The 21,829-nt window shown below is 38.3% G+C and overlaps 1 non-coding gene and 1 pseudogene across 1 annotated transcript; one reads left to right on the top strand and one right to left on the bottom strand.

Annotated features, from left to right (window-relative positions):
- Positions 1-1,341: 1,341 nt before the first annotated feature.
- LOC114407984 lies at positions 1,342-1,448 on the top strand. The gene has a single exon (XR_003665786.1). It is a non-coding gene; the product is annotated as a small nucleolar RNA R71 (small nucleolar RNA).
- Positions 1,449-10,353: 8,905 nt separating this feature from the next.
- Positions 10,354-14,078, bottom strand: LOC114404945 (annotated as a pseudogene).
- Between the last annotated feature and the right edge of the window lie 7,751 nt (positions 14,079-21,829).

Below are 21,829 nucleotides of genomic sequence, written 5' to 3'. Positions count from 1 at the left end.
TCAAATTTACTGTTCCCAATAATGCAAGGTATACAAAAAGTATCTGGGTCCTTACATTTCTCAGGAATGTGAGGAACAAATTTACCTATCAATGCTGACACATTTCTGCCCATGCTAATCCTTTCATTGCCTTTGAGCTTCCTTTTATGGGTGCACAACTCCTTTAGAATCTTGGCATATCTTGGAATTTGCTTGATGGCATCTAGTAGAGGTATGTTCACCTCTACTTTCCTGAAGGTCTCCAAGATCTCCTTTTCCGCTTTTTCCATTTTTTTGTTTGGAATTGCTTTAAGTGGGAATGGAAGAGGGATATGAGGCTGCTGTAAGTCAAAATTACTAGAAGAAGGTCCACCTGCATGAAAATTTTTGCTAAGAAGCTTTCTCTTTTGTGAAACTATCTCATCCTCTTTTTCAGGTGTAGAATGAAGCTTGACAAATTTAGGTGCAGGTGCTGCTACTGGTGGAGGCACTTGAATTTGGTTGCCAGACCTCAAGGTGATGACACTCATATTTTTTGGATTCTGCACAGTTTGTGAAGGCAATTTGTCAGAATTTTGGGACTGAGCTTGGTTCATCTGAGTAGCCATCTACCCCATCTGATTTGTCAGACTCTGAAAGGAGGCTCTTGTCTCTTGCTGAAATTGCATATTCTGGATGGTCATTTGCCTCACTAACTCTTCTAAGGAAGGTTGAGGAGGAGCCTCAGTTGCTTTCAGTCTTTGTTGTGACTGTTGCTGTATTGGAGGAGGAACATATGGCTTGCTTGGATCAGCAACATTGTGAAAAGGAGGGACAAGCTGTTGTTGTTGTGGAGGACTTGTCCATCTCAGATTTGGATGATTCCTCCAACCTGGATTGTATCTATTGCTTGAAAGGTCATAATTATTCTACTGTTGTTGGTTTTGCTGCTGAGGAGGTCTATTATAAATGTTTGCAGCATAAGCTTCAGGTTGCTCATTGACTCCAAATTGCTGCAAAGAAGGACAAAGATCTGTATGGTGATCTGCAGAAAAACATAGATCACAGACTCGTGCAACAGATGAAGATTTCTGATTCATGGCAAGCTGAGTTACCAGGTTGACCAAGGCATCAAGTTTTCCTTCAAGCTTTTTATTTTCAGTAGATGAAGATGAATCCGTGGCCACCGCATGGACTCCACTAAGGACAATAGCATCATTTCTTGCACTGAATTGTTGGGAGTTGGAAGCCATCTTCTCAATCAAATTCCTAGCTTCAGCATGGGTTATATCACCAAGAGGTCCACCACTGGCAGCATCAATCATACTCCTCTCCATGTTGCTAAGTCCCTCGTAGAAATATTGAAGAAGGAGTTGCTCAGAAATCTGGTGGTGAGGGCAGCTTGCACACAATTTCTTGAATCTTTCCCAGTACTCATACAAGCTTTCTCCACTAAGTTGCCTAATGCCTGAAATGTCTTTTCTGATGGCAGTGGTCCTAGATGCAGGGAAGAATTTCTCCAAGAACACCCTCTTAAGGTCATCCCAGTTGAAAATGGACCTGGGAGCAAGGTAGTATAGCCAATCTTTTGCCACTCCCTCCAGAGAATGAGGAAAAGCCTTTAGAAAGATATGATCTTCTTGAACATCAGGGGGCTTCATGGTGTAACAAACAATATGGAACTCCTTAAGATGCTTATAAGGATCTTCACCTGCAAGACCATGAAACTTGGGCAGCAAATGTATTAGTCCAGCCTTGAGAACATAAGGAACACCTTCATCAGGATATTGAATGCACAAGCTTTCATAAGTGAAATCAGGTGCAGCCATCTCCCTAAGAGTCCTCTCACGAGGTGGAGGTAGAGCCATGTTCTCAGTATGAAAATTAGTAGTCGAATGCTCAAAATCAGAATATTCAGAATCACTCGCAACAGAATACTCAAAATGCTCAAAATGCTTAAAATGCACAGAATGACCAGGATGCACACTATGCCTAACTAATCTATGAAAGGTTCTATCTATTTCAGGATCAAATGGTTGTAAATCACCCGGATTACCCCTAGTCATGCATTATATGCAGCAAATAATGTGTTCTCAACAAGCACCTAACAAGGGGGTAAAACTACAGCTATACTCAAACAATATTAAAATGAGCTAAAATTTTGTGAGGAACACCCTAAAATCATGAAAAGATAGCACCAAAAATTTCAAACAAAAATTCAAAGTCTAACTATGAAAACTACCTAAGCAAAGTTTAGAAAAATAGGACAATAATACTTGAAAAATAAAAAAAAACTTAGTAAATGGCTGATTTTTGGAGTTTGGGAGACCCCAACCGGCTAAAGCGGGCTGTCATAGTATGGAAGTTTTTTTTTTCTACCCAAAATGCATATATAATAATAGTCATTTTGATACCCGGAGCAAAAGTTATGGTCGTTTTAAGTTTTGCTAAAAACAAGTTCCCAAAATTTTTGTCTCTCTCAAATACTGTCACACCAGGTGCTCCTGGTATTTTTCACACAAAATATGGATCAAAAGAAGCTACCACACAAAAAATCAGCCAAACATAACAACTCTAACTATCAAAACAAAAATCGCTAATTAAATTGCAAAATCAGTCACTAATTCCTAGTCGCTAATCACCGTTCATCATTGTTCACAACATATCACAAAGCTGAAGCAATCGCTGAATCAGTCACTAAAAACAATCGCTAAAAACAATCGCTAAACAGGGAATGCAACTGAAATGCAAAACAAAATGCTACACAAAATAAGATAACTAAACACTATTATGAACCTTTGGCCCACTGCTCCCCGGCAACAGCGCCAAATTTGATCGAGGTCGTACCCGAATCAAATAAACATTAAAAATGCAGTATTTAGGAAGTGGTCCTAGGTCATTTCCCAACGAGCAATGGTCAACCAAACGTTCATAACAGATAGTAATAAAACAGTAACGAATTAGGGGGGTTGTTTGTTTTTGTAAATTAAATAGCAAACAAATTTTAATTAGAAAATATCATAATTAAAACATGTTTCCCCTTGATTCACAAGCAAGTCTCTTATCCTAGGTTACAAGAATTTATCCTTTATCAGTTCAACCACTTAATCCAACCCTAAATAAAATTACTAAGTGAAATATAACATAAGGCAGTCATTATGTGATTAAGCAACACATAGACCAATTAATCATGAACGAAACTAATCATTAAGCATAAACGTAAATTAAGCTAGAGACAATTAATCAAGCACTAAGCATGCATGGATTAATAGCAACAAATACAGCGTAATTGGTGAAGAGGAAAAACTTATCAGAATTCAATAGTAATAATAAAATCTCAAAGAGAGTTGTGCTTGATCCTCAAGAGAAAACGACGCTGGAGACTTAGCCTTCCATTAACAAATTGAAGCAAAAAACCAAATTTTATTGCTATGTGAATAGTAAAAACTAGAATTGCAAAACCTAAAATTATTCTTTCTCCCAAAATGAAAAGTTCTTCTCAAACTAAAACCTTGGTGCTGTTATATAGGTTCTCAGCCCCAAAGCTTACAAATCTGTTTTAAGTCCAAGCCAATAAATAAAATGAAATCTGGACAAGATAAGATAAAATTTGATAAAATAAAATCTAGATGAAATCAAATCTAGATAAGATAAGATAAGATAAAATCTAGATGAAATAATATCTAGATGAGATAAAATCTGGATAAGATAAGATTTGATAAAATTGTCTGCTCTCTTCAAGTCCAAGCCCAATTCCGGATTCAAGCCTAATTGCTTATAATTCTCTTGAAATTAAATTAAAAACACAAAATTAGTCTAGTAGGCCCAAATGATAAAACTACATAATTAATTTGACAATTAAGGCTAATCAGTAATTAAAATGGTGACAAAAAGGGTTAAGAAATAGGAGAAAATGATGACAAATCAGAGGGCCCTTCTTTGAGTTTTCATTAGAACTGCTTTCCTCTTCATTCTTCACTTTGTACCATGAAGTCCCACAGATAGGGCATTTGGACATTTCTTGGAATTCATGCCTGTACAGTATGCAATCGTTGGGGCAAACATGAATCTTCTGATACTCCATACCCATCGGACACAATATCTTTTTTGCCTTATAGTAATTTTTAGGCAGCGTGTTGTCCTCTGGAAGCAGATTATGCACTACCTCAAGCAGTGAGGTAAAACTTTTGTCACTCCACCCATACTTGGCCTTCACATTAACCAAACTTAACACTGCAGACCGTATACAAAGGCTTCTTTGAATCACTCTGCAATCCTTCATACATAGGGGCGTGTGCTTGCTGAAAAGACTCTTGTCCAAGGTCATGAATCATGTCCTTCAAGCGATCTCCCATTCCTACATCAAACGATTCAGCTTGGGACCCACTCTACATGTTTTTCACTTCACCATGCCATATCCACGTCGTGTAATTCTTCTTAATTCCATCACACAATAGATGCTCCTGTATGTCGTCCAGTAGTTGTCGTCTTCCGTTCAAACAGTTGATGCAAGGACAATAATATTTTCCTTCTTCATTCGGTCGACCTCTTTCTGAAGCAAATTGCAAGAGCTATTTGACGCCATCCTCATATTCTGGGCTCATGCGAATTTCATTCATCCAACTTCGATCCATCTAAGCAATTCCATGCATGAAAATCTCACTTTTATATTTAAAGGTGTGGCCCTATCCCATTTAGGAATACTATCTTTTATGTTAGCTTCATACGTCAGGGTTAGCATTATTTTGAAAAATTTGACTAAATTTCAGCAGTATTTCGCATTGGTCTCCAAGATACACAACTTGAAATGCATTGTACCGAAATTTTATCAAATTAATCAAAATAATAATAACCTTAACGAATGAATCTAACATAAAAATACTAGTCTCCCCAAACTGTCCAAACGGACAATTCAAGACTAAATACAATGACTAATGCAAACTATCCGCAAGAATCATTGCATTCAGTCTCAAACAGGAATCTAAGGTTCACTCATCATGAAGAACAATTGTTTATATGGAAAATTACATTGATGACGTACAAGAACATACAAAATCTAAATTTTGATTACAGACAAATATCGACATCAACAATTGTTTGTATAGCATATTACATTCATGACATACAAGGACATCAACAATTGTCTATGTGTGTGTCTCTGTTTGTGTGTGTGTGTGACTCTATGTGAGTGTTTGTGTGCTTGTGTGTGTGTGTGTGTTTGTCTATGTGCGTGTCTGTGTCTTTGTGTGTGTTTGTCCGTGTGTGTGTGTGTGTGTGTGTGTGTGTGTGTGTGTGTGTCTGTGTGGCTGTGTGTGTCTGCATGTATGGGGGTCATTCGAGGGTACCAAAGGATCATCATATTCTAAACATCATTAGCGACACGATGCACTCCTATATTGAAGAGTTACTAAACCAATGAGGCCAGAACAAGCATTATAATCAATTTGCAGCGACATGAATTCACCTTCTTTGGAGGACACTACAATTCTGCCATCTATTATGCAACTACCAACGAATAACACTTAGATTCTCAAAAGCTAAGTTAACAAGGATTCAATCACACTCTAACTATAAACACTTCCATCCATGCTCATGAGCAAATTCAATTGCTGGCATAGAGAGATTCCCAGAGAGAGAAACAACCGCTACAATCTCTAAATTGATATGGTTTACAAAAAAGTCATATCCTATCAAATCAATTCTAATAGGTAACCCTAATGGGCTGATTCTGCTTGTTGTAAGAGTTATAGTTATTTATCCATTGTTAGTTAACTTTCTAACAGAATGTGGCAGAGATAGGCTACTAAATAGATTGGAAGAGAAGACTAGATTTTCTCTTATAGTAAGAGATTGGTCCTGGGGAATGGTCTTGGACCCTCAAAATACTGAGAATATACCATAATGTTGTTGTTGGTGCTACAAAACCCTAAATAGATTGAGAGACTATTGAAGATCAAACGTGGCAAGTAGTGACTAATTAAGATTGCAATCTTTAATGTTGGAAGTTCTGAATGCATTCTAGTTTACGTACACACACAATTTTAGTATATGAAGCACTTGGTTCCTTTGTGCTATGGTCATTGGACAACATTGTTGCAGACCTTGCCAGTCATCAAGGAGTTGTTAAGGGATATAAGTAGGCAGTCCAGCAATCATCATCGAAATCTTAGGTACCCTTTCAAATCATAGCATTATATTTGGTGTAGTCCTTTTAAAGGTGTTGCATATAATATTTTAAATCAAACACCAGTATGCAACATTTTAAATCAAACACTAGTATATAAGATTGTAAAGCAAACACCAGTATATAAGATTTTAAATCAAACACCAGTATATGCATACTAGTTCCTACATATGTGCTTGAAGTTGCTATAACCCTAAAGAGCTTCAACAACAATGCGAATTAAAAGTAGTATATGATAACCTGGAAAAAAAACCATAGTCCAAGTGACACGTTTCAAATTGAAATCTAGTTATATAGATGATAAGGTCAACCTTGCAATATACTATGTGGTTAGTTATCCAATGCCTAATCAACTCTTATATAAGAAACTTTTTTTTAACTACAAAACTGCAATTGGTGGAAAATGTAATTTATTCTGCAAACTTTTAGGGTAGGATTGTGTTAAAAACAATTTTGGAACTTCTTAAATTTATAAAATTATAAAGTTTATTATCTGTATGGTTATTATTAATTGTATTTATCTTTTCTTGCATAGAAACTGCACCTCAAAGCCTGAAACTAAAGTTTAGTTTGTGATTGTTATTGTTGATTCATCGTACAATTTTCCAGAAAAGGAGAAGGGAAACGCATTGTTTGATTGTGTGCTCTATCATTCCTGCAAGCTTGTTTGGCTTGATTACCTGTTCAAAAACAGATATTTTAATGTTTGATTATGAGGACAATGATTTTGGAGGCGTGCTTAGTTCAATTTTTTTTTGAAATCTTTATTGATGAATCACATTTTTAAATCTCAAAATGGGTTCAAGGAAGCAGAAATTTCACCTTATCATTTGTTACTATTTTTGTAGTTTTCCCTTTACCTGTGAAATTTTGGAATGGAAATGTCTTAGTTTCAAACCCAAGTAACCAACTTTATCTCTCAAATGGAAGTATTTTCTGTCATAAGAAGTAGGATATTGTATATTTCATGTGATGATGATTAAATTGCTATGCCTGAGTATGGAGTGTTCTAATTTTCTTTTACCAAAATGCAGGTAATACCTTGTGTTGTGCTGTCCTTGTAAATTCATCCAATAACCCGGCATCATCCACTTAATAGGATTCTCTGGGCATTTTGTGTTTATCTTGAAGCTGTTTCTGTTCTCCCTCAGCTGCGGGTCATGCAGAACACTAAGGTCTCAAAGATATACATTTTTGCCTTTTACCTTTTCTTTATTATCTTTTGAATGTTTTAAATGGTGATGATGATGTGGTTATTACATCTTCTTTTGCTAGTTAGTCTTCACTCTTCATAAATACAATTATCATTCAACTTTGCCTGTTAGTCTTTCTAAACAAAGTTGGATTTAATTTTTAAATTCAACTTTCAGATTGTTGAACCATTCATAGCACACTATATTTTTGCTCTTGGAGTTGCAAGGTTCTTGAGTTGTGCACAATGGGTCCTCCAGGTTTGTCAAAATTTGAACTCTTGTAAGTTTTTATCACCTAATTCTGGAAATACGTATACAAATTTATTGTAATATCCCAGAGATGTTTGGTATGGAGAATTTCATATATAAAACATTGGGTCTATCGCTTGAATGTTTCTATATGACACTTCTACTTGAAACTAATTTACCACACGACGATAGGGTTCTGATGGTTCCTAAGGAGAGTTGTTGCATAAGAATTTTGGCATCAAGATCTAGGGCTTGCCAGTTATATCTTTTGGCCTTGTCAACCATTAATATCCAATGATAGATAGGCCTATGATATACTTTGGCCTAGTTTTGATTACCTTTTACCTTATGTTAGCCTTTCAGTAGTAAAACTCTATAGGCTAAGAATGTCGAGCTCTATTATGTTGGTAGGTGTTTTCTTTTGATGTTGTGGATTCTGATGGTGGAGAAATTTGGGCAACTTGAAAGATGGTTTGAAAATGAAAAGAAGAGTGTCCCAACTCTCTCTATTTCTAGAGAAATGTCTAATTTGGGTAAGACTGATGTGTGGAAGACTATATCTCAAATTAAAGATGAGAAGTTAGGGACTTTAGAGAAGCCTGATTGGATATTTGTCTTTGTAGTTGTTTCACACATTAAGGTTGATAACTTCTGTTACCCAGGGTGCCCTCTCAAGATAGGGGATAGACAATGTAACAAAAAGGTGACTAATAACGCAGATGGGACATGGCATTGTGAAAGATGTAATCAGTTTATTGACGCATGTGACTTTAGGTACTTACTGTCAATGCAGATACAGGATCACACTAGCATAACATGGAATTGGATAGGTGTTCCTAGAGTTAAAAACTTAAAATCTTGGTTCTTTGCCTTGCCTAACCAATTGAAGACATCCACTTATTTATTTAAATTGTCCAAGCTTGATTGAATCTGTATGCATAACGAATTCTTATTAATGGATTTCAATTTTAGGTAAGGTCTATAAGGGTAAAATGACAAATAATCTAAACGTTGCAATCAAGCACATAATCAATGATGATGGAAATGTGGACACTTTTGTTAGACAAATTACAAGCTTATCTTATGTCAGACACCCAAATATCAGTAGTTGCAAACAATCACAGTTTACTTGGTGCCAACTTAAAGTGGAATTAAACAAGGAATATACTTAAAGTGCATAAAAAGTTAAATAATGCTCAAGATAGACAATCCTAGCTTAAATCTTACCCTTTCCTTGATGTCACCCAAAGTCGGAAAGTACAACTTATTAAATTCCTCTCTGAATGCAACCACAAACCTAAATAAAGTTTAGAAACCAGCAAGAATAAGACAATTAGAATCTGTTTGATTTGTATAAATTTAAGGGACAACAAGATACATCTACTATATTATAGTATTTTCACTTTTAAAGGACTAAAGATGAATTATTGACCATAATTGATATATTAGCATTTGTATATCATTAACTCACTCTTACTTAGTCTGTCTCTCAACTTGCAATTACAACTTCATTGCAACTCAGCATTTGTGTAGGCTTTAAATACCTGATACAGTTAACAATTGTATGATGGATCAAGCTTAAGCTTCTAACTTCTAACAACACGATGCAATGACGCAAATTTCATGATTCACATGCCTTATAACTAGTCAAACACGATTTGGAATACTATTATTTATCAATTGTACTGTACACTTAAATTTCTATAAATAGCACACACATTGTTTCCCTATCTGCACAAACAAACTAAATCTAAGATAGTTTTACTCGGAGGAACAAGAGAAATTCAAAGAGTGAGAGATGGAGAACTTCCCTGTGATCAACTTGGAGAATATCAATGGTGAGGAGAGAAAGACTATCTTGGACCAAATTCAACATGCTTGTCAGAACTGGGGATTTTTTGAGGTAACCCACAACCGCAAACTTCTTTACAAAACCTTTGTCATACTCACTCAAATTTATTTATATCTATACATTTGCACCTAAAGTTTTCTTAATCTTGTTCATTTTAATTATGTTAACTGTGATGGTTTCCTCTAGGTTTCGAAAACCATAATACTTCACTAGTTTTTAAGTTAAACAGAGAATTATATGGGCTTCATTACCCAAAACACCAAAACATTTGTTAACTAATACTTAAATTTCACATGTCATTAAGGAAATAGTAAACTCCAACATAAGGTATTATATTGTATTATGAGGCATTGTCATTATAGTCATGTTTGCACAATCAACTAATGCAGGTACTAAACTAAACTATGGGCTTTAAGTGTTCTTTTTTTTTTGTTACAAAATTTCACATACAAAAAACCAACAACTATCATATTTGGGCATGTAGAAGCTCTTGTTCATGGTCATAAGTATGATATTTGGGAATCCATACCCTATAATAGAGACATACCTTTAGCCAATTGGTTCAACACTTGTTGTACAAGAGAAGTATGTTGCAAGCGCTTTGGCAGATAATCCAACAGTGGCTCACATTACAAAGTGGAACGAAACATAACCTACAAATTTAAACGCAAGACCTTGTGAAGGCAAATAACTGATTAGAAAAGTTGAAATTGAGGAAAGCATGCAAATAACTTTCAGAGTCTCAAAAGGCTTATTGTACTTACAGAATTGACTCTTTGTGCCTCAGATTTCCAATCTTCACCACTCCTCCCCAATGACAGGACACTTTAAACCTCAACCAAATTTGGTTAGGCTCGGCACCTCCTTCTACTGGTCAAGCATGTACTTTGACACTAAAGCTTTTGTTCGTAACTGCACTACTTGTCAGCAAAACCAATACCTGCCACACCAGAAGCCAGGTTACTTCACCAAAGCTTTTGTTTTCTGACCCAAAGTACACAAAGCCCTTTGTGTTCTCCTAACTCATCGAAATCCCCAAAACCATCCATTGTGCCTAACACCTCTGAAACCATTCTGCCCACATCTCCACCATTACACCCCCTTTCCCACTATCAAATAAATCTTATGGTTAGGAAAACAACTCACATATATAACCACTAGCCCCTACCCCACTATCAAAACATTGAATGAAAAAGGAATTGAATCTACAACACCACAGGATAGTAGACCAACTACAAATAATTTTCTAATAGATTCAAAAGAACAGAAAATGTGAAACGAACAAAGCAAAAGAACAAATAGGTCAAACTACTTCCGATCAACAAGGTAACAGAGACCCGTACCTCAACCAAAAAAACAAAGTCCAACGACAACAATGTCCTTATAAAAAGCAAAGAAAACAGAGTCTAAATGCAACGAAAAGGAATGAAGACATGAAGCTGACCTAGAGTGGCAACTAGAGGCAACTCGGAGTGAGACTAAGAAAGAAGAGTAACGACCAGTCGTAGCTGACAACAATGTGGTTGTAGTGACGATAGGGTTTCAGTGGCAGTCGTAGCTGACAACAATGTGGTTGTAGTCACGAGCAATTTGCTGCAGTCGGTGCTCAGGAGGAAGGAGAAAGGAGAAACGATAGGGTGTTAGCGCGCGGGAGGATGAAGTAATTCAAGTTTTTAATTTATCAACAGCACAACATCGATTTTCTAAAAATAACCGATGTTGACCTAAGGTAGTTAACATCGGTTTTCACAAAACCGATGTTAACTGTAGGTAGTTAACATCGGGTTTAAAAAAAACCGATGTTAACTAACTCGACTGATTTACAAAAATGCCACCGCGTTTTTGTTAATATCGGTTTTTTAAAAAACCGATGTTAATCTTGCGATGTTAATTCTATATTTTCTACTAGTGTAAGTTGCCAAAGGATGGTGTAACTAACCAACTTCTCATGATAGATTGACTTGTGTTTCTAGTTTCTCTGCCTAATTCTTGATGACAGATTCCAACAAAGGGGTACTTTACCAATATCGGTAGGATACGTTCATACGCCAAGATTTCACACCAGTGTCAGTAGAAAAATACAGGACAGTGGGGAAGGTAACTCTTCATTAGTAGAGTGCATGTCTATTTAACATAATGTATACATTAAGTCCTTGATGCATATTAACTTTCAATATCATATAGAAGGATGCCTCACATCTTCACCAATAACATTACTATCATTATTTTGAAAAAATGAATCTAGTTCCATGACAAATTTTAATTTAGCAATTAGCATTTAATTTTTCTATCAGTTTTTTTCCATATCAACCTCTAGATCATAAATAGCCAATAATTAAGCAAAAAAAACAAATAATCAAATAAAATTTTTGAAATACAAAACAAACATTTCAAGAATGAAGGACATTACATGACTTCATTGGGAAGGAAAAACAAATAAAAACATCTTAGTTCTAGACACTCTTTGTAATGCTATCTAAATTCTTTCCTTTGCAGTAGGGGAGGAAAAGTGAGAAACTAGACGAGTGACTCTAAATAAGATTGGTAAGATAATATAATGATAGGGCCATACATTGATTTCAAGTATATCAAACAAGGCATCAATAAGTGTATTAATAAGGACAAAAATAACTAGTGAACATTAGATGAAGCTTGCTATGTGGCAAGGTTGGAGATACAGTTCTTGCAAAACGATGGTTGGACTTGACACACAAGCATAAAATTAGACTAAATTGTAGGAATATGAAGCAATGGGCCCACCTTTCATGAGTAAATTAATTAACATTTCAAATTGCTAGCAAGCTTAGGAAAGAAACTTCATTACATTCACATGTGTCTAGATAAAAAAAAATCTATAAATTGCAGTCTCTAAAATCTTACTAAAATAATATACAGAAACATGTCACTTATGAAATACAAAAGAATAAAAGTATTGCAACTTGACTTGACTATATTACATCCTATCAGTTGAACCAACTTTTCTTAATAGTGTGCACTTCTGGTGTGAGGTCTAGATAATATTTAGGTGATGGAACACTAGTTACTTGGTGATTGAGATTATCCTCCACGCCAATCTCAAGGTCTCGGGGACACATAGAAAATCAAACCACACACTTAAAAATAATAAAAAAGATATACATAACTGATATTTAAGTTACCAATTATTCTGTTAGGTATGACTCCAGCTTTCTTTCCTTTCTCATTATTTGGTAAGCAATCATTGACACAGCTCAGGGTAGCATTAAGATCAATATCCATTAGTTCTTCTATCTTCTCTTCTTTCTCAATTACCAATAGGTCATTTGGTGTAGGTGACTTGAGAATGGAAATCAATTCATTGTTAATAGAATCAATAGCACTAAACACAAAAGCCATTATATCTAGATGCCTTAGCATCCTCTCTCCAACACCAGCCACGAATGCTTTTGTGTTCCTCCCTACTTTGGTGTTAGTAATGAGGATTTTAATCGACACACTTGACTTCAGATGTGTCAAGTTACCCGACTTGAAGATGATAACGTTACCAAATAATGGTGGTAACTATAGAGTGAGTTGCATATTCAATGATAGTAACTTACGTATGTAAGCAAAGTACATGATGATTAAACATTTGAAACAAAACACAATTTTCAAGATATATCTCCCACCTAACACCATTGTATATTTCTTAATTCACTTGCTTAAACCAGTAGGTCATGATGACCTTCAATTATTCCTCTAGGGTCACATCAATTATAATTAATTCCAGGTGATCCTATTAAGATACCAAGTAAAAGAGAAATGCAACTTGTTTCCATTGAAATCATCAGTAACAAGATAAATGCAGAAAGACATATTCCATATAATATAAAACGATTGTAGCGTACCATATGCGCTTACTGTGTTGTCAATTCCAGAGGGCTTTCCACGAATGATCTTCTCCCCTTTAAAAGCCAATTTATTTACCAAATCAAGATCCTTCTCCCAAAGGAGAGCCATCCTTGATGCTTCACATCCAAAGAGACAGAATCAGTATAAGCCAACAAGGCACAATGCAACACAAAACTAGGTAGATGAACCCAATCCTAAGCCTAGAGGAAGTTCAGAAGTGACAACAATAGTAGCATGAATGGAATTTGAATTATGAATTTGAATTATGAAATAGAAGAAAAATGGATAGAAAGTTGATTGATTTCAGACCCTTGAATGGAAGAGTATCACCAGAGAAAGGCAGAAACTCTAGAGGCGAGTTTGAATTTAGCCTCTGGAGTGTTAAGCTCTTCAATGAGTGCGGTAATTGCCTTGGCATTCTCCACAGAGCATGTGTTGGCATGGAAGATGGTTGAGTTGCGGATTCAGGAAATACTGATGTTATTCTTGTGATTGGCCATGAGAACTCCAACGTCGTCTCCTTCAGCTGCAGTTTCAACAAATCCCCGTTGTCTATTACACAAAAAAATCAATCCTAATCGAATCAAAATCTCAAACTTGACTCTTTAAATGACATCACTCAATGCCATTGTTGAATATACTTCTTTGAAACTCCTCCTTGGAGATGAAGATGTATTCCTTCCTATCAACCTCGGCGGGGTGGCGGTGACAACGAAGTGGAGGGCGCAACAGGAGTGGCGGAGGCACGCGATGAGGGTGTCCTTGCCGACATTGCTGGGGCCACTGATGACGATGATTTAAAGGTTAGGGTTTGGGGAGAAAGGCTTTGAGCTGAAAGGGGAGCCTATGGAAGCTTCTACGGTACGACATAGTGATGCCCTTAGGACACATGCCATGTCATGAGCCATTAGTTGATTGTAATTGAACTGCTATATATATATATATATATATATATATATATATATATATATATATATATACAGCAGTTCCAGCAGGGGTGTATTCATTTAGCTTTTGTAAGAAACTCTCTTTGCAAATTCCAATCCAATCAATAAAGTTCCTGGTTTGGTGTCCATTCTGCTTGTGGATTCCTTACTCCTTCCTTGGTTATTCAGCGAGGTCCTTCCTTCCTAGAACAACCATAACAATTGGTATCAGACGATGACCTTCACACTACGACTCCGCTATGGCTGATAATACCAGAAATCAAACGCATATTCGTGAAATTGAAGAACGCCTCAATACACGAATGGAAGAACGATTCATGGATACTAGAGCATCATTGCAGCGGATCGAGGATATGTTTCGGCACCACGAACATTCTTGCTCATCAGGTTCTGGCGCGTCTCCCCGGTCCTATTCGTGTAAGACTAGGCTCGTACGTTTGGATTTTCCCCGATTCAATGGCGAGGGCGTCAAGAACTGGATCATCCAGTGTGACACTTTCTTTTCGGTGGATCAAACCCCCAAAGAGTACAAGGTGCGCTTGGCTGTGGTCCATTTTGAAGGCAAAGCTCTCCAATGGCACAGTGCGTATGTAAAGAATGTGGGACTCGATTAATTGCCCTCATGGACTGACTATACAAAAATCTTGATTGAAAGATTTGGTGAAGTTTGCGAGGATCCAATGGTTGAACACATGAGACTTCGACAGAAAGGCACTGTTACTGATTATCACACTGAATTTGATGCAATTGTTTCGAGAATTGACTTATATGAGGCCCATCAATTGAGTTGTTTTCTTGGTGGATTGCAAATGGACATTCAAATGATGGTTAGAATGTTCCAACCAACCTCTGTTATGAAAGCCTTTTCCCTAGCTAAGATGTATGAAAATGCCAATGCCATCAATTTGCAAGCCAAACCACTCTCTAAAACCTTGAAACCCAACCCTGTAACAAAGTCACCACTATTACCAAACCCTCCCAAAACCTTATTAGAACCTATAAAACCTAAAACACAAACCACTAAACAGCTAACCCCTGCGTATACGAGTGAAAGGAGGGCTAAGGGTCTCAGTTATTTCTGTGATGAACACTTTACCCCTGCCCATAGTCAAACTCATAAGAAACTCCAAATCCACATCATGGAAATAGATAAGAATGCTGACTCTGATGTTGGAACCCTTGATTTCAGTAAATGCCCCAACTGGAGTAGCCAAGTTTCGGACCATGAGAGTCACTGGTCAGGTAAGGAAGAAGCCCCTGCACATTCTCATTGACAATGGGAGTAGCTAAGTAGCTAGGATGCAAAATTGAAGATATGGATCCTATTAGTGTCACTGTGGCTGATGGGGCTAGAGTGCAGATTAATACTATGGTGAAAGGGTTCTCTTGGCTTATACAGAACATTACATTCAGTTCAAATATCTTGTTATTACCCTTAGGCTATTGTAATATGGTTCTTGGTATCGAATGGCTGATTACATTGGGGAATATCACATGGAACTTTGACAAGTTAACCATGGAGTTCACTACTCAAGGAAGAAGAAATGTCTTGAGAGACAATTCTTCTACAAATATTAAGATAATTAGGAAGCAGTAGATACATAAAACACTAGCTGCAGGAGTTCACATTTCTATGTTGCAAGTATGTGAGTCTGAAGAAGGATTGTTGCTCCACTCCTTGTCCACTCATGCTACATCTTCCTCAATTCCTAACAGTATTGATAAGTTGCTACTTCAATATGAAGATGTGTTTGCAGTACCCACAACTCTACCACCTAGAAGGCCAGATCATGATCACATTGTTCCTTTGGTGCAAGGAACTAACCCTGTGAATAAGAGACCATACAGGTATTCTAAACAATAGAATGACATAATAGAAGAATTGGTTGATGATTTATTGGATGAGCTACATGGCTCTACTGTATTTTCCAAAATTGACTTGAGGTCTGGCTATAATCAAGTCAGAATGGTGGAGGTAGATGTACATAAAACAACTTTCAAAACTCATTCAGGGCATTATGAGTACTTGGTTATGCCTTTTGGCTTAATCAATGCCCCTGCCACATTTCAGGGCTTAATGAATTCGGTGTTTTGAGAATACTGGAAGAGGTTCCATCTTTCTGTCGGGTCCTTGTGCGACTTACTTCCATGGCACCGCCTTATCACTTTTGTAATGGAAGGGCGCATGCTTCTTAATTGTAACGGGCTAGAAACCTTAGGGCTTCTGAGTGGTGACATCCCTAGTGAAGTGGATCACCAAAGACTTGGGCTTACTTAGGTTTTGATCATTTGACTGCATGCATGCATCCCCCTCCCCCTTCTTCGCACTACAGACTTTAATCTGACCCCTATCCATTATTCCCTATAGTAATTCTTCGGCCATTGGGCACGTCTCCACATCATGCAATGCCCCCAGATGCAGTAAACAGGAATCCCCTTTCTCTCCATCAAGGCGAATCATACCAGCCTCACGCAATGCTTCTAGAATGAACCTTCCAGAGGTTGACAGGTCCCCCATCTGCTTCAACCCCCGAGGCTCTGATTCTTCCACTGCATTAACCACCGAGCCTCCATGATTGGCGAGTGGATTAGTCCTTACATTCAGACTGTCTTCTTGAAATGTCAGTCATCCCGCATCAATCAAGCTTTGGACCTTGTGCTTGAAGGCCACACACTGCTATTTAGAATGCACGGGAACACCACCATGATAGGCGCATGTTGCATTATGATTGTACCATCGGGGAAAAGGAGATTGGTAGACCTTCTCGGGGCTTTCCACATCCATTTGGTTGCTGATTAAATATGGTAGTAGGTCAACATAAGGTATTGGTATCGGGGTGAACTCTGAGGGCTTTTTTTCTGGGAACTTCCTCCTCAGGTTTGTGTTTATGTTGGGATTGGTGTTTCTGGTGGGTCGAGACTATGCAGGAAACAAATTTTGTGAGGGAGGCCTTTGTGGTTGAGTGGGAAATCTTTATTAGACGGACATCGGATTGGGAGGGGTTTCAATGTTGGCTGAATAATTTGGTTGATGCGGGGAATATTGGTAGGTGGGATTGTGAGGGGTTTGTTGGGATTTTGGCCATGTGGGAGCTGAAGTTATGGCATGGGTGTCTCCCTTCTTCTTCTTGGCTCCACCCATTCCGAACCTCTTATTGCTTGTACTTGTTAAAGCGGTGTAATTGAACTCCTGCAAAGCTAGAGGGCATATAACCTACCATTTTCTCATAGTAGAACACTGAAAATGTGTCTAATATCACAATTATCATCTCCCTCTCCATCATGAGAGGTGCTACTTGGGCTGCCAAATCCCTCCACTTCTGGGCGTACTCCTTGAAAGACTCATGCTCCTTCGTGCACATGTTTTGCATTTTCATTCTATCAGGAGCCATGTCAATGTTGTATTGGTACTGCTTGATGAAAGCACCCATCAAGTCCTTCCAAAAATGAATCCAGGAAGCTTCCAAGTTAGTATACCAAGTGATTGTTGCCCCAGCCAAACTCTCTTGAAAGAGGTGCATCAAGAGTTTCTCATCTCTTGAGTATGCCCCCATCTTCCGAAAATACATCTTCAAGTGGTCCCTTAGTACTTGTCAAAGCACAGCACCTTGAATTTGGGAGGGATGACGATGTCGGGCACTAAGCATAGCTTCACTATGTTGGCAAATGGATAATCACTGATCCCCTCAATGGCAGGAGGTAGTCTCCCCACTGAGAAATGCAAGGGTTACAACGAGCTGTGTTGAGGGGTATGCGAGGTATTGGGCTGAGGCATGCCACCAAACACTGGTCCCTCAGCGGCATATTTAGGGTAAGGTTCGAACTCACCCAAAGCGTGGTCCTGAGGCTCTTCACGGGCTTCTCCCATAGGTTGAGCAAAGGGTGCATGCCCTAATTGGGGTTGCTGGCTTTCAAGGAGAACAAGAGCTGAGTGGTTGATGTTCTCGCCGGTCACATGCACCGCATTGGGTGGTGTATAGTTAGGTGGCAAGCCGTATGGCGGGAAAGAATTCTTACTTTGCATAATATGGGGACTGCTTGTGCTTCCCAACACTTATCCTCCCTGACCTACCATGTCTGGGACTAGACAACTTGTTTGGTTTATGTCGGATGGGTGAGTCGGATTTGCCTCAGCGGTGGCACTGGTGGTGACAACTACGACCATGTTGTCCTCCATCATCCTTCTCATACTTATCATGGCATCCATCATGGAGATCATTTGGTCCTTCATGGCCTCCATGTCAACCTTCATCTGCTCTTGCACTTCCTCTATTTCACTCATGATTTTGGTTTTGGAACGTGTTTGATAGGGGTGTTGTCAAATGCATTTGTTCTTTTTGTTTATTGTGTTTATTTTTTGCCTATGACTGCTGTCGCAACATGCCCTTTTGCGGGCGAGCGAAGGTGAGGCTCACGGGTGCGCTTTCCAAAGGAGGAAAGATGCGCGGAGTCGCCACCAACGTTTATTTGTGGGAAACGTCGGAAAAACCGAAGGAAACCGATCGAAATGAAAATTCTAAGTTCGAGAGTTGTATTTACGTTTGAGGAAGGTATTAGCACCTCTGACGTTTGTCTCAAAGGACAACAGCCTATTTTTCAGAATTGTGGAAATTGTGTTACCTAAAATTTTATTTCTTTTTATTTTTTGAGGTCGACAAAAGCGGGGCTCTTGCTCCTACGTACCCTCTATCAAAGAGGAAATCAGACCTACGTAGTTCTTTCTTATGCGTGAATCAAGTGATTCTTTTTACTTGAAAGGTGATCATTTTAAGGCGTTGGACCTTAAAAATGATCCATTTTACTTGGTAAGAAACTGAAATGATAAACTTTCAAAACCCTATTTTTTGTGGACGAGCTTGACTAGGCAAGTTGATTTTAGCCTTAGTTTCACTTTAGTTATTAGTCAATTCAATTAAGAATGACAAATCCCAAAGAGAAAACGTCCGATTGATTTTTTCGCTTTATTTTACTAAAAGGTATTTTTTGATTATTATATTATTTTTTTACCTCTTTTTTGATTTCCAACGTGGTTACGGCACGACCGAACGGTCGGAATTCATTTTAACAGAAATTAACGAATACTACAATTCAAATGATCGATGAAAATTTATTTTATTTTTTGATTAGGCGAGAAATGACTTAAATAAATGACTGAAGCACGTCAAAAGGGGGTATAGAAAGCGAATGAAAACGAGAATAAAAATACACAAAACAAATGGGGACCACCACGGGTACATAGAATGAATTGAAAAGCTCGATTTGGAAACTTACCCGTTGAAGAACGAAGAACGGATGAAGAACGGTGAATAACGGAGGAAAACCTTCACGGATTTGCTTACGGAAACCTCTCGGAAGCGTTACGGAAGCACCTCGGCTTGGATTTTCTTCACGGAAACAATTTTTTTCACCCAAAACAGCTGAAATACCTCACCAGGGGCATCCGGGATTCTTAGAACAGCCCCCTTCAGCCTATTTATAGGAAAAATGGGGAGGAGGAAGCAACCCAACTCCAAAAAACATTCTGGAAGGCCCAATTCAAAATTTCAAAATTGCTATTTGCACCCCCCCAATTTTGATAAGTTCACTCCTTCTTTCGTAATTTATGGAAAAGTTACGGAAGCATATAGGACTTGATTTTCTTCTTTTTTTCTCTTCCCTCTCACCCGTATTAAGTTAAATATGCTTATTTAGGATTATGGGAATTTTACGGAAGCATTACGGGTGTCCCGGAAGCCCCGGAATCCCATTTTTCAACAAAACGGGGAGTGTGGTGGCCACCTAGCTCACCCAGGTGAGCTCAGCTCGCCCAAGCGAGCTAGGTTGCTTCAACCTTAAGCAAGAAATTGCCCAGAAACCTCTAGAAGGGCCCAGATTCGAAAATTACTATTTGCATCCCCCATTTTACTAAATACACCCCCTTTACCTTTTTTTGGTAATTCTTTTTCCGTAACGTTACGAAACTTTACGAATTTCGTAACGATACCTATTTTCCTTCCGCAAGGTTACGAGTCCTTACGGATTATGTATTTACTCTTTTTTAGCTTTCGAAGAAGTTACGAAAACTCACGGATTGCGAAAAATACCTCCTTTCGATTTCCGTCACATCACAAAATTTTCACGGATCGCGTAAGCCTGCTTCCTTTTGATTTTCGGCACGTCTTGGGACTTCACATATTGTGCAACAAAGGGTGCCAAATATCTCGAAGCGGCCAATCAATGGTTGTATATCATCAAATGATAATCCCCGGACGAAATTAGGGTATGACAACTGCTAAAAAACAAAATGCAATGAGTAATGCGACAACAAAATAAACATGAATGCATGATAATGATAAGTTGCTGAAGTATTGAACCCATGCAAAAATTTCAGTAAAGACATGGTCGAATCATATCTCATTTTTCATTAAGAAACAACATTAATTATCTTGTCAAAGCCAAAGCATGCATACAACACAAATGCCTCAGTGGTTCTTAATTATGTGGGACATCAGTTCGACCATGTGTTGGCAATAATCGAAAAGCCCATGAACTTCATCGGGAGTCAAGTATACTTCCGTCATTGCCTTGGTTCTTGCTAATAACCTTGGAAGCTCTTGACTCCCATTCAGAGTGAGAGCGAATCTATCCATCCATTTCACAGCTTCCCAGCGTAATGATTCTATCACCCTCTCTCTTGCTTCCCTTTCCATTTGCAGAGTCAATACCTTCGCATGCTCATCCTCTAGTCTCTGCCTAAGACTAGCAGCTAGGTTTACCTTCTCCTTATACTGATCAATGATCGTCAACATATTCTCTTCCGTTCCACTCGATTGTTCGGTCAAACTTCTCTTTGACCTATGACAAGCCTTCAATTTATCCTTTAATGCCATGCTTTCCACCCTTGACTCGTCCCTTTCGGCCCTTCTAAGCTTGAGCTTGTTGTTGCTTCCCTATAAAGCCCCTCAGAACTTGTTCCTACTTCATTCTTCCTTTCGGGTTCTTTTTGTTTCCCGATCTAACTCTTCGGCCATAGTCATGTTGACATCTCTTAGCTAGTCACACTCTTTCCTAACCCTAATGACTGTCATCTTTAGCTTTTTCTTGACCATTCTCCTTCTTTCAAGCTTTACTTTCAAGGCTTGCACTTCTTCGTTTTCCTTAGGGACCTTAGCTTCTTCCCCACTTGGTCCTTTTAGCTTTGGGAGTCAAGTTATCCATTGCGTCCAAGCCTTCAACCACTTATGATAGCCACCGATGACACCGTTACTGCTTCCCCTAAGTTCCTTATTTTTCCTTTCCACTGTGTCCCACGCTTTACGAATTCTCTGAAGTATTTTTGTATTGCCTTCATTGAAACCCCGTACGATGAAAGGTGTGATGATCTCCTTCGATGGCGCCACTCTCATAGGGTAGCCTAGTTGTCTTATGGCCAGTATGGGATTATAATTAATAAAACCCATTGTTCTCATCAAGGGGACATTTAGGAATCCTTTACACGAGCACAACACTTCGGCCCCTCCTTCCTTCTATCGGGGGAACCAACTAACGGAGGCTCCTATCATACCTTCCAAGAGTTCCTCCCAATTTTCTTTTCCCT

The sequence above is a fragment of the Glycine soja genome, chromosome 3 (assembly GCF_004193775.1).
Source record: "Glycine soja cultivar W05 chromosome 3, ASM419377v2, whole genome shotgun sequence".
Classification (NCBI taxonomy): Eukaryota; Viridiplantae; Streptophyta; class Magnoliopsida; order Fabales; family Fabaceae; genus Glycine; species Glycine soja.
Note: the sequence above shows the minus strand (reverse complement) of the source record. Positions and strands in the feature narration are given on the sequence as shown.